Below are 10,934 nucleotides of genomic sequence, written 5' to 3'. Positions count from 1 at the left end.
GTCCATGGTATTCTCCAGGCAAGAATATTGGAGTAGCTTCCTATTCCCTTCTCCAGGGGATCGTCCCAATCCAGGGATTGAACCTAGGTCTCCTGCAATGAAGGCAGAATCTTTACCATCTGAGACACCTGGGAAGCCCTTATTGAAGTATAGTTGTTTACAATGTTGTATTAATTCCTGCTATTCAATTAAGTTTTTAGTTCTAGTTTTTATTTATCTAATAATTAATGAAGTGAAATTCTTCTTACTAGCCATTTGTGGCAGGTCTTCATAAAATTGGTAATTTCCGTGCTCACTTTTTTCCTTTTCTTTCTATATTATTTTTGCAGTAGGTCCTTGTTGGTTATCTATTATTTTAATTTTTTAAAATATTTATTTATTTGACCACATCAAATCCTAGTTGTAGCATGTGGGATCTTTGTGGCATCATGCAGATCTTTTATTGCAAGTACAAAGTCTCCAGCATCACATGTACTCAAAAGTTGCAGCCTGTGGGCTTTCTAGTTGTGGCACATGGGCTTAGTTGCTCTGCAGCACGTGGGATCTTAGTTCCCCAACCAGGGGTCAAACCTGCATGCCTTGTACTGCAAGGTGGATTCTCAACCTCTGGACCACCAGGGGAGTCCTGGTTATCTATTTTAAATATAGCAGTGTGTACATGTCAGTCTCAAACTCCCGATTTATTCTTCCCCGAACCCTTCCCACCTGGTAATCGTAAATTCATTCTCTAAGCCTGTGAGTCTCTTTCTGTCTTGTAACTAAGTTCATTTGTATCATTTTTTTAAGATTCTGCACAAAAGCGATACCATATATACCTGTCTTTCTTTGTCCAACTTATTTCACTCAGTGTGACATGAGTCACATCCATGGGTCCATCCATGATGCTGCAAGTGGCATTATTTCATTCTTTTAATAGTTGAGTGATATTCCTTTGTATATATGTACCACATCTTCTTTATCCATTCATCTCTTGATGGACATTTAAGTTGCTTTCATGTCTTGGCTATTGTAAACAGTGCTGCAGTGAATGTTGGGGTGTATGTTTTTCTTCAGACATATGCCCAGGAGTGGGATTGCTAGATCATATGGTAGCTCTATTTTTAGTTTTTTAAGGAACCTCCATACTGTACCAATTTACTTTTCCACCAGCAGTATAGGAGAGTTCTCTTTTCTCCACATCCTCTCCAGCATTTACTGTAGATTTTTTGATGATTGCCAGTCTGACTGGTGAAAGATGATATTCCATTGTAATTTTGATTTGCATTTCTCTAATAATTAGTGATGTTGTGCATCATTTCCTGTGTTTGTTGAGCATCTGTATGTCTTCTTTGGAGAAATATCTATTTCTCAAAAATGTCTTCTGCCCATTTTTTTTATTGCATTGTTTGTTTTTTTGAATATTGAGCCACATGAGCTATTTGTAAATTTTGGAGACTAATTTCTTCTCAATCACACTATTTTGTTTAGCATTTCTAGTTATCAGAGACTTCCTACATGGAAAGAATACATATAATTCTAATCTAGTGTTTTTTTCTTTTTAAAAATATAATTTTGCTTAGCAATGGGTTGTCCTTTGAGAATATGAAACCTTAGGTAATTAGTAACTTAATAAATGAAGTTTTTTTTTTTTTTTTTTGGAAGTAAGTAGCATCTGGCCTTAATTTGGTCTAGTTGGTGACTCCTTTGGATAGTGATGGCTCACTTATATGTTTAGTGCATAAGAAAGAGGAAAACAGTTCCACTTACTTACAGTGCCCTTTATTAGGAATATAAAAGCCTCATTATCCACCAACAAGTGAGTGGATACAGAAGTTGTGGTATATATACACAATGAAATACTACTCAGCCATACAAAAGAATGAAATTTTGCCATTTGCAACAACATGGTTGGACTTGGAAGGTACTAGGCTAAGTGAAATGTCAGAGAAAGACAAATATTGTGTTATATCATTTATATGTTGAATCTAAAAAATGGAACAAACTAGTGAATATGACAAAAAAGAAACAGATTCACAGATATAGAGAACAAACTAGTGTGTACCACTGGGGAGTTGGAAGTGGAAAGGGGCAATATAGGGGTAGGGGATTAAGAGGTAAAAACTATTAGGTATAAAATAATCTAAAAGGATATACAGTGTGGGGAATATAGCCAATATTTCTTAATAACTATAAATGAGGTGTAACCTTTAAAATATGAATCACTATATTGTATATCTATAACTTATATAATACTGTACATCAACGATATTTCAATAGACACATTAATTTTTAAAAAGCCTCTTAATCGTCCCCTGTGTTTAATAAGCCAGACCTATGTCACATGGCATTCCCAACTGTAAAGTACACTGATAAATTATTTATATTTAGAAACCTTTACAGTTATACTCAAACAAGGAGTTTGGAAATACTGGCTGCAATCTATGCCAAAATAATAAATATAATTTGATCATGGTATTTTATGTCAATGGAATTGAAGAATCAATATTTTAAAGAAGTAAAATTTCCCTAATAGACTCCAGTCAACATTCCAACAGGTTTTCCTGGAGGAAAGTAACAGGCTATTTCCAATGTTTTTATGGAAAATCAAAAGCTGTGAATAAACAGGGCACTCTTGAACAAGAACAAAGCTGGGAGATGTGTTCTTCCAGATACAAACTTTATCTGGAAGTAAAGATAAAGTTTACTTTATCAGATACAAACTTTATTACATAACCATAGTATTTAAGACCAAAATATTAAGAAAAGAATGCACGAATAGAACCATGAAACAATAGTTTTCAGAAAGCAATCACAAATATGATCTCCTGATTTATAAGAGTTGACACAGCAGTGTGGAGGAAAAGGATGGTCATTTAAACACAGGGTGCTAGGTTAAAAAGCTAGCTGTAATTTAAAATAAACTATAATTCCTATCTTCTACTATACACAAAAATACCAGTTCAAAATAGATTGTGGACTTAATATAAACGCTAAAACAATAAAGCTGTTGGAAACTTGTAGAGTCAATCTCTCTATCTCACCTTTAAGATGTACCTGAATATTGAAGTCTCTACCCATTTTGTTAGGAGGACCTAGATTTTGTTTCTTGGGATTATAACATTAATTGATGGTGTTATGATAGTTGGATAGGTCTGAGAGAAATGAGTCTCTAAAGTCAATGTATTGGACACATACAGAGAAGTCACCTGCAACCTTTATACTTTTACTCCCATTTCATGTCCAGGGTATTACACAGAGGGTGACTTTGTAGTAGTTATGTGGCCCTAGGTGGGACAGATGTCTGAAACTGGTCAGGTTTGTTTAAGTCATCTAAGATTTTATGGTTGATTGCTTAATCTAAGAAATATGCTGGAAGAAAAATTCTCATTTATTTTGGGCCACTGCTTTTCATGATCAGAATACAAATATACAGTTTTTTTTTTCAGGTTCATGTTTTGCTAGAGCTTTTTAAAGCAAACATTAATAAATGTTAATTTATCCATGCAATAATATTTCTGCTTCAGGTCAGTTCAGTCGCTTAGTAATGTCCGACTCTTTGGGACCTCATAAACCGCAGCACGCCAGGCCTCCCTGTCCATCGCCAACTCTCAGAGTTCACCCAAACTCATGTCCATTGAGTTGGTGATGCCATCCAACTATCTCATCCTCTGTTGTCCCCATCTCCTCCTGCCCTCAATCTTTCCCAGCATCAGGGTCTTTTCAAATGAGTTAGGTCTTCGCATCAGGTAGCCAAATTATTGGAGTTTAATCATCAACATCAGTCCTTCCAATGAACACCCAGAATTGATCTCCTTTAGGATGGACTGGTTGGATCTCCTTGCAGTCCAAGGGACTCTCAAGAGTCTTCTCCAACACCACAGTTCAAAAGCATCAATTCTTCAAAGCTCAGCTTTCTTTATAGTCCAACTCTCACATCCATATATGACTACTGGAAAAACCATAACCTTGACTAGACGAACCTTTGTTTGTAAAGTAATATATCTACTTTTTAATATGCTATCTAGGTTGGTGATAACTTTTTTCCCAAGGAGTAAGCGTCTTTTAATTTCATGGTTGCAATCACCATCTGCAGTGATTTTGGAGTCCCCCAAAATTAAGTCAGCCACTATTTCCACTGTTTCCCCATCTATTTGCCATGAAGTGATGGGACCAGATGCCATGATCTTAGTTTTCTGAATGTTGAGCTTTAAGTCAACTTTTTCACTCTCCTTTTTCAGTTTCGTAAGAGGCTCTTTATTTCTTCTTTGCTTTCTGCCATAAGGGTGGTGCCATCTGCATATCTGAGGTTATTGATATTTCTCCCAGCAATCTTGATTCCAGCTTGTGCTTCCTCCAGCCCAGCGTTTCTCATGATGTACTCTGCATATAAGTTAAAAAGCAGGGATATAGTATACAGCCTTGATGTACTCTTTTTCCTGTTTGGAACCAGTCTGTTCCATGTCCAGTTCTAACTGTTGCTTTGTGACCTGCATACAGGTTTCTCAAGAAGCAGGTCAGGTGGTCTGGTATTCCCATCTCTTTCAGAATTTTCCACAGTTTATTGTGATCCACACAAAATACACAAATAACTAAGCCTACTTCAAAGAGGGGTCCTGAGACAGACAAGTGACTATATATTATGGTATGAGAAGTCATGAGTACTGCCATTGCAGTGAAAATGAAGTGAAAGTCACTCAGTCATGTCCAACTCTTTGCGACCCCATGGACTATACAGTTCATGGAATTCTCCAGGGCAGAATACTGGAGTGGGCAGCCTTTCCCTTCTCCAGGGGATCTTCCCAACCCAGGAGTCAAAACCAGATTGCCCACATTTCAAGTAGATTCTACCAGCTGAGCCACAAGGGAAGCCCAAGAATACTGGAGTGGGTAGCCTGTCCCTTCTACCTGGGAACTTCCTGACCCAGGAATTGAACTGGGGTCTCCTGAATTGCATTTACTAACTGAGCTCTCTGGGAAGCCTGCCATTGCAGTGGTATGGCTAAATTGTTTTAGGAGTTTAAGGACAACAAAGTATTCCTTCCAGCTGAACCATCAGAGGCGAGGTTTGATGCACGATACTGGATGCTTGGGGCTAGAGCACTGGGACGACCCAGAGGGATGGTATGGGGAGGGAGGAGGGAGGTGGGTTCAGGATGGGGAACACATGTATACCTGTGGCAGATTCATTTTGATATTTGGCAAAACTAATACAATTATGTAAAGTTTAAAAAAAAAATTAAATTAAAAAAACAAAACTGACATTTTACTAAGGGGTAGGTATTTGGGATTTGGAATCACAGAAATGTAGTATGAGGCGTTCCTGGTAGTGGAAAGACCATGAACAAAGATAGAAGCATGAAGTAGATATATTCCAATTGCGAGTTATAATTTAAATAATTCTGTAAAGTAATTAGAATTATTATATAAAAGCCTATAGATTATAATAACAAAATTAATTACAGAAGCAAATGGGAAGGTTACTTTTTAATAAAGAGAAAGAATAAACTATCTACAACCAGATAGATGCTAATTTGGTATTTCTGTGATGAAACTGACAAAGAGAAATAAAGATTCACCTCATTCACAATTGTTAAAACATGACAAACTATTTAGAAATCATTCTTTCACATTCTGCCTTTTAAGTATATCCCCAATGCAGCAAAATGCAGCACTTAAATATCACAATAAAAATTATACAAGTTCTTTGTAAAGCATTTGTGTTTAAATGAGTATGACTATATACTCTAGTTGTAAGAAATCACCCAGGGAAGCTTAAAGCAAAAGTAGGTTACATAAGATGAATAGGCATTTCATATTGCCTATATTGACACTTCTCTCTTGTAGTAACTTAATTTTATTTTATATAAAGTCGGTCACTTTGTATAGATATAAACTTTCTGTTGGGCACTGTTCCCCCTTGACATCCATGTCATATTGGCTGCTTGTTGTAATATTTTTTCTCTAATCCTCAGCTGTTTGCCTATCATCTCAATTTGTAAAATAAAGTTTTGCCTCTCTCATGTATTACAGATTGGTACCAGCAATGATTACCTATTACCTCTAATTGTCTACTTTTTATACTCAAAGACATCAAAAGGAATTTTCCTTCCTATATTTCAGAGCATATTAAAACCACACATTTATTTGTAGCATTATTTCAACCTCATTTCATGTGAAGCTTTATGAAGTAGGTCAAACAGGAAAGAAAAACAGCTTGATAAGGAGTATGAACATGATATTAGTTTAGCAGAGGATAAATTGTGCGAAATTGACTTGAGTCTCATCTGTCTCATTGCTGACAATTTTTAAAGAGATTTCCCTATCAGTTTTAGATAAATATAATGAATATAAAAGGATTCTGATATTGACATCTTATACACATGCCAGATAGATGCAGTTTATTAGTCTATGTGGAAAAATACAATTTGTGAAAAGTTTATCTTGAAGGCAGAGTCTAGCTTAGAATGAGATGCTGTTGGAGCTTAAGATTTTGTATGTTGTCTTTTAGTCCTCTTCTGTTGGAGAAGGGCTTCCTTGGTGGCTCAGATGGTAAAGAATCTGCCTGCAATTCAGGAGGCCTGGGTTCAATCTCTGGGTCAGGAAGATCTCCTGGAGAAGGGTATGGCAACCCACTCCAGTATTCTTGCCTGAAGAATTCCATGGACAGAGGAATCTGGTGGGCTACAATCCATGGGGTTGCAAAGAGTCGGACATGACTGAGCGACTAACACTATTGGAGAAGCTATCCACACGTCAGAAGTAGAGGTATAGTTAAGAAGTTGGATGAGGGCGGCAAGTAGGTAGAATTTATGTAGATAGGAGTAAATCACATCAGAGCTCCTGAATTGCTGCATTCTTACATAAATTTTTGTTTTCCTTGAGTTCAGTAATCGTCTTTTTCTTTCTTTGAATAATTTGCAATGTGAGTATCACATAGTTATCTTTGAATTCTTTCCCAGAATTATAATTTCTCTTAAATGTTTAAATTTTCAGGTTATATCCTTAAAGCTTTCCTTTCTTGTCATCCTGGGGTTTTTTTTCTTTTCTCCCATGTGGTGTACTAGATTTTTTTTTTTTTTTTGGTTTGCTTAAGAAAAGTAAATCTGAAAACAAGAGAAATCCTGTTTAAAAATATATATTTTCTACCATCACACTAGATTGAGAGGATGTACCAGCATAGAATTCTTAGCTGAAAATTATTTTCTTTAAATGATTGAAAGCATCCTCCATTGTCTTGCTTCTAGTGTGACATTTCTCTCTTGAGCTTTCATAACAATATGCATTGGCATGAATTGTTTTTCATCTCCTTTACTGGGCACTTAATGAGTTTTCTGATAAAAAATTTCATATCCTTCATATATCCTTCTAGAATCTTTTTGAAATTGTTTTCTTAGTAATGTACTCCTCTATTTTTTTCTATTCCCTCTTTCTGAAACTATACTTCTTCAGATGTTGCATGTCCTGAACTGATCCACTTGTCATTCTGTCTACCATCTTTCTTTCCTTCTAGTTTTCAAAGGCTTCCTAACTGTATCTCAACTCTACTTCTTGAACATCATTTTTCTTCAATCATGACTTTTAAAGTTAGTTGGGGATATTATACTATTAAAAAAATCTTTTTGTTTTAATTTGTTTGTTTAAGACTTTTTCCTTTGACTGTTATGACACCAAAAATAGGACCAATTATTAAACTGTGGTGTAGTCATAGAGTTGAACACTGTACAATAATAAAATGAGTGAAAAACAGCCAATACAGCCATCATGTGAAGATTTTGAGATTTTAACCTGGACCTATCCCATACATTTCTTATATAAAAGACATATTCACATAAGAATGCATGTAGTATAATTTAATGTATATAAAGTTCAAGAAAGGACAAAGGTTAAGTAATGTATTAGTTAAAAAATTATTCTGAAGTGTTTTAACCAAAAATGAATCGGAATCACAGGTACAAAGGTAGAAGTGCATGCTTCTGAGGGAATGTGTTGGGAACAGGTGCACAATGGGCTTTAAATTTATGTTAACATGGAGGTTGAGTACATGGGTATTCATCATATTATTCTTAATGAACAGAAATGGTTTATTATTATTTTATATGTATTTTCTTCAAACTGAAATAAAACAGAGAAACTGATGGGCTCCGGATGGTTGATGTTTTATGTATAATAGGTAAGATGTAAGGGAATGAGTCTGAGTTGCGATAGAGGATCATAAATAAGGAAAAGAAATGAGAAGGAAACTTCCAGAAGGAATGAGTCACAAAGCAGTAAAGGCTTTATATGCATAGTCTGCACAGTTACATTGAAAGCGAGACCATTGACCCCATTATTTTCGATACAGAGTGAAAAGGAATAGAGATCCGTTTGGAAAGTTTCCTTTTATCAGCTGAAACCTGACAAAAACCAACCAGTCTTTGTCAACACTAGCTTGTTGAAAGAAAAACTTTACCTTGAACAGCTGAGAAGAAGAGGTGACAGGAGCCTGTGTCCACACTCTTAATATGTTAGGAGAAGGCAAGTAGGATTTCTTCCATGCTAAGGTGGAAAGACCGAAGGCACGCGGAGAAGGGGATGACAGAGGATGAGATGGTGGGATGGTATCACTGACTCGATGGACGTGAGTTTGAGCAAACTCTGGGAGCTGGTGATGGACAGGGAAGCCTGGCGTGCTGCAATCCATGGGGTCACAGAGAGTTGGACATGACTGAGTGACATAACAGAACTGAAGGCAGTGCAACTAAAATACTGAGCCTGTCATTAAGCTAAGCAGGAACAGACTGGGTCAGTATTTGGTGCTGTCTCTGAGGAACACCTTCTGTAGAACAGCTATTTTAAGAAATAATTCAACAACAGGGCTACCTTTGAGTCAGTTCTGAACCAGCCTTCTGGCCAGATGTTCAGGGAGTGCTCTACCAGTGGAAATGCTGCCTCAGTGATGATTCTCACTTTTGCTCAGTTGTATTTGAGATCATTATTCATCATGGGAGACTTGGCTTTCCTGTGCAGGGTGATCATCACCTGCAGTCCTGGAATGAGTAATATTCAAACTGAAACCTGTTGGGAGAATGCTGTTTCCTATTCGGTTAGTAAGGCAGCATTTACACTTCATCCTCTTCCTCTGATCCTCCAATGCCCAAGACGTTCTGAAAAAAGAAGGAAAGAAAGAATAGGCCACTTGCCTCATGCCAGAAGGGTAGGGATATCATATAAAAACCATAAACAAAAGCTAAGCAAATGGTGACAGGGAAAAAAATTCCACTAAACTGATACTTGATATCTCAAGGGGAAAAAAAATAAAGTGGAAGTAAGCTTCGTTATGAAAAGGGTGAATGGGGCCATTTAAAAAGAGCCACATATTTAATAATATACTGTTAATGGTCTTATACAAGTTGTATGAACTACTGTGAAAATATAAGTAGCTATTTAGATTTGAGTGAAGGTGGCAAAATATATTAATAATATGTAAGTATTTAAAACTTTCATCCTCCTCACTCAGGAAGACTCTGTATTTGCCTCCTTGACTTTTGTTGTTGGCTTAGATAATAGATAAAGGGAGATGACATGATTATATCTGGAACAGTACTGATGAGCAAATAAGGCAGGTGACCAAGTGATCCTTACAAGGGGTTGCGGGGGAAGCTGAGGGGGTGGAGAAATGTTGACAAAAATTCCAAGCTGCAAAAGACTCCACTAAGGAGAGATTCTCTGCAAGTTGATGCAGTGGACAGGAGTGGTGTGAGAATACATGCATTGATAGGGAAGAGTGAGAATATATGCATGGCCGGAAAGTTAGGGAGACAGCAACATAAAGAAGGGGAAGCGGCTTGTCTTATGAATAGATACTTTGAGAGCTAGATGACTAGTAGCTCTGCTGTAGATTGCAGTTAAGATGACTTTTAAAAAAATTCATTGGAGTATAGTTGCTTTGGGCTTCCCTAGTTGGTTAGATGGTAAAGAATCCACCTGCAATGCAGGACACCCCGGTTTGATCCCTGGGTCAGGAAGATCCCCTGGAGAAGGAAATGGCTATCCACCCTAGTATTCTTACTTGGTGAATTCCTTGGGATTGCAAAGAGACAGATTCGACTGAGCTCCTAACACACATAGTTGCCTTACAGTGTTGTGTTAGTTTCCACTGCACAGCAAAGTAATTCAGCCATATGCACACATATACCCTCTTTTTAAAATTTCCTTCCCATTAGTTCACCACAGAGCGTTGTGTAGAGTTCCTTGTGCTGTACAGTAGGTTCTCATTAATTACCTATGAATTTTTAATGCATTTTGGTTGTCAGACTGATGGTTTAAGCTTGTTTGTCTTTCTGTTTGTCTGTCTAAACCAACACTGTGCCCAGTTTAGCTTCGAGAAAGGACAGGTATATTCAGGGGTGATATTCAAAATAATACACATTGGGCATAGGCCAATAATATATTTACTGACCTGTAAGAATTGAGGGCAGCCATTATGCTGAACTGGTGTGTACCCTACAAGTCACCATCAGTCTTAGATTTTAAGTTACCGTTAAGAACTATTAAGATATCAGTATTTTGTTATTTGTTGCTTTAAACAGAGTCAAATTGAATAGTGAATATTTTAATTTTATAAATCACATCATCATATTATCATTTTTCATAATCATTAGGTATTTGAGGCTACAGAATTAAATGAAATGATATTAAGCCTCAAGTGCTATAATGCTGCATTGTGCTCTTCATATAATTAAGAACAAAGTTTGAAGGATCTGAGAACACAGATAATCAGGCTTGGATTTTTATAACTCTGATTATTTTTCCAGATATCAATGATGTAAAATATTGAAAAAGGGGTTTTTAGAAATATAACTAGTAGACCGTTCAATAGTAAATGTAGATTTACTAACTTTTCTTTGCCATTTTAAATAAATTCTGGTAGTCTCTAAATAAGGAAAAAGTGTTTTTACTGGGCTTCATATAAGTTT

This window comes from Bos mutus, chromosome 4, assembly GCF_027580195.1.
Source record: "Bos mutus isolate GX-2022 chromosome 4, NWIPB_WYAK_1.1, whole genome shotgun sequence".
Taxonomy (NCBI): domain Eukaryota; kingdom Metazoa; phylum Chordata; class Mammalia; order Artiodactyla; family Bovidae; genus Bos; species Bos mutus.
The sequence above is the reverse complement of the archived record's forward strand: the minus strand, read 5'-3'. Positions refer to the sequence as shown.